Below are 3,865 nucleotides of genomic sequence, written 5' to 3' on the forward strand. Positions count from 1 at the left end.
TTCTCCTCCCTACATCTGTAGTGTCATCTCTCCTGGTGAACTGGGCAGACTGCCCCAAGACTTTGCAGTTGTGGGTCCAGTCTGTCATACCTAATCGGACAAGGGTCCCAGAGGTGACCTTTTGATTGTCAACATTCTTGATCCTCTCCATCAAGGTATTTCCACATTCTCAGCCCATGGCTATTCCCAATAGTGGGATGAGGACCATGGAATGAAAACCTGTAGGTCAGTCACAGACCTGAGCAAATGCAGGCAATCCTAAGCTTTTGGAAGGCTCTGAGGCCTTCAACTAAAAGCTATAGAAGCCGTTACAAAATGGAGGACAATTCAATGTAAAACACTTAGCATTTTGTGAAGTATGTATTTTTACTCTTTATTTCATTTAAATGATTGTTTTGAACAATAGAACATTGCTCTTAAAAAATGACAGCATTCATTTCAGAAAACTAATAGAGCGCCCTCCGGAAACTCAGTGACAAAATTGTGCAAGAACAGGATGACACAAAAAATATAATTTTGAATCAACCTGTTCAGTCAAATTATGACACACTTCTGTGGCAGGCAAGATTTGAACCCAGACATTTTGGGCCAGATGGAACTATCACTGCACAAGATCCTATCAGGAAAAGACCCCAAAGATGATATATACTGACACAATTGCAACTATTGCATGCTGCAAAAATACAACACCTAACCAGGGGACATGAGTTTAATACGATGGGAAAAACAGTCAGTATGAGCTTTGAAAAGGGAAAGAGCAGCAATGGACATGATGGCATAATTGCTCTCCTTGTATGTTGCATTAATCACCCAATTACTTAATTTTTCAAAGAATGTCTGCAATGAATGCAATAAACCAAAACCTAATTGATGAGAATGCTTAGCAGAAACTATAGAATCCAGAGTACACCAAATATATTAAATATGTTGATTAGAAAGGGCAATAGTAATAATTTATTATTTATCTTTTTTGTTTTTTTTTGTAATATTGCCTACTATTATTGTGACCTCAATTATGGAGCTTAGCTGAACATAATTCACACAATATGAATTGCTAAATCTTTTTAAAATAAATGTTTGAATGAATTTGACCTTTTGCCATACATTATGGATTACATTCTTTGGCAATGTTTTGTTCATGCACCACAGTAACATAGAAATGCAAGCTTGATGATTTATAATATTATCTTTTCATTTCCAAACAGAAGATAGGTAAACATTATAGTGACCATATTATTTAGTCGATCAATAATTACTGGACTTTAACAGATAAACAAATTTGAATGTGCAACCTTTTGAAGAATGCCACACGCATAATAAATTAGATGACACAAATAAATAAAATGGAATTTAGAAGTGATGTTTGTCATTTAATATTTCGTTGATCCAAATTTGCATTATTTACCCCCAAAGTTGAACAAGAAACAAAAACATTGTTAATGAAAATGGCCAGTACCTATTGTGCTTATGGCTAAAGCATATTGCAAACAAAATACGCCATTATCCTTGTCAGTAAGCTATGATACCTGATTAACTAGCTCCTACCAGCTCAACAGGGTTTTTACAGCTTGTCATCTGTTTGCAGTCAACTAGTATTACAGTACAGATGTGGGCTGTGATCATAAGCTGATGTTGCTTGCCAAGTTTTTGTTGCTTTCAAAAGAGAAAGGCTGCACAAATGCTTACTTATTGAATTTTTAGAGGTGGAAAGGCACAGTGGACATTAATGAAGAATTTTCAATGTCACATGAGTTATTACCAAAACAGATGAAGCACCACCTTTATTATGGAATGTATAAAGTTAAAAATCAGATGTCTGCTCAAAAAATAGGGAGATATTTCTGACATTTACTTTGAAAAAACACATATAGGTCAGAAATCTAGATATGACTTAAATTTCAGAGTTAAAATATCCTTCCTCTGTATGCCTTCCTGCACAGAATCGAAAGCAATATTATCACTCAAATTTTAAACAACAGAATTGTGGGTCAATCATGTGAAAAGCATGCATCTTGAATGTTAATTGAATAGCAAGAACTCTGAAAATAGCGTTGTTTCTTCAGACAAGATGATGAGTTCTCAGCAATATATCAGTTTATGTCCGTCTCTGAAAAAAAATGGCTGAAACCCTGATGATTAATGTAAAAATTCTTGAATACAGAAAGGATTTTTAACCTGAGATTTCATATATTAGACGTTACCTTTTGGTTGAATACAGTTGAATGTGTACATTTTTGTAACTTTCAGCTGGCAGTTAACTCCCATGATAAAGATAGAACAATCACTTGGCTTGTTAGTATGACAAATGAAGAACTTATTACAATATCTTCCATATCCTCAGACTGTCCCAAAATGCTTTAGAATCAATGACATAATTTGCAGATATAGTTCTTGATGTAACATAAAGAAAAGTCAGCGAATTTATGTACATTATGCAACAATGCAACAAATAACCGAATGATTTGTCGTTATGGTGTTGCTTCAGTCATAAGTATTAGCTTTGATACCAACAGAACTTTCATGCTGTTTTATTAGTTCCACGAAATCATTCAGCGCTACCATTGTTGATTATCATAAAAAAACCCATCTGGTTCACTGATGTCTTTTAGGGAAGAAAATCTACTGTCTTTTCTCTTCTAAGAAAATTCATACTGGATTTGAAATGTTAACACTGTTTCTCTCACCACAGATGCTGCCAAACTTGCTGAGTTTCTCCAGCATTTGTTGTGTTTGTTTCAGATTTCCAAAATCTGCAATAATTTGCTTTTAATTAATCTGCTATCCTTAGCTGGTCCGGTCGACATGTGACTCAGACCTACAGGCAATGTTGTTGCCTCTTAACTAACCTCTAAAATGGCCGAGTGAACCATTTAAGTATCAAAACTGTTAAAAATTTCCAAAGGAAGTAAACCAGATGGATCACGAGTGCTGACTAAGGCAATAAAAAAACAGTGGCAAACTCAGCCTTGTCAAACTTGAACAGCCCTCCTGAGAAACATCTGGACACGAGGGCCAAATTAAGATTTCACAGATTAGTTCAGCAACATAGTCACGCTCATGGAATCATATCTTACAATGTCCCAGACACCACCATTCCTATGTTCTGCCTCATCAGGACAAACCCACCAGAGGTCATGACACAGTGGTATACTGTCGGAAGACAGTTGCCCTGACAGTCCTCAAGATTAACACTAGACCCCATGAATTCTTATAGAATCAAGTCGAATTTGGGCAAAGAAACCTGCTGCTGTCTACTGCCCCAGCCTCAGTTGATGAATTAGTACACCTCCAAGTTGAACACCGTTTGGAGGAAGTGCTGAGGGTGGCAAGGGTGCAAAATGCATTCTCATTCCGATGTCAATGGCCACCACCAAGTGTGGCTCGGCTGCAGGGTTCCCAGTTGAGTCCTAAAAAACATAGCTGCCAGACTTAGTTCTGTGGCAGGTAGTGATGGAAGAACATACTTGATTTCATCCTGACCAATCTGTTTGCATTTGTCCATGACAGTATCAGTAGGAATGCCCACCACACAGTCCTTCTGGAGATGAAGTCCCATCTTTGCGTTGAGAATCTCCTCCATCATGTTGTACGGCTACCACCCTGCTAAACAGGATAGATGTTAAACAGATCTAACGACTCCAGACTGAGCTTTCATAAGATGCTGTCGACCATCAGCAGCAGCATAATTGTACTCCAACACAATCTGTAACCTCATGGCTCAACATATCCTTCACTCTACCATTATAATCAAGTGAGGGGATCAACCCTGCTTCAATAAAGAGTGCAGGAGGGCATGCCAGGAGCAGCACCTACACGTACAATGAGGGGTCACCCCGATGAAACTACAAAACAGGACTACCGTGTG

The sequence above is a fragment of the Rhincodon typus genome, unplaced genomic scaffold (genome assembly GCF_021869965.1).
Source record: "Rhincodon typus isolate 14 unplaced genomic scaffold, sRhiTyp1.1 hic_rhity00000330, whole genome shotgun sequence".
Lineage (NCBI taxonomy): Eukaryota > Metazoa > Chordata > Chondrichthyes > Orectolobiformes > Rhincodontidae > Rhincodon > Rhincodon typus.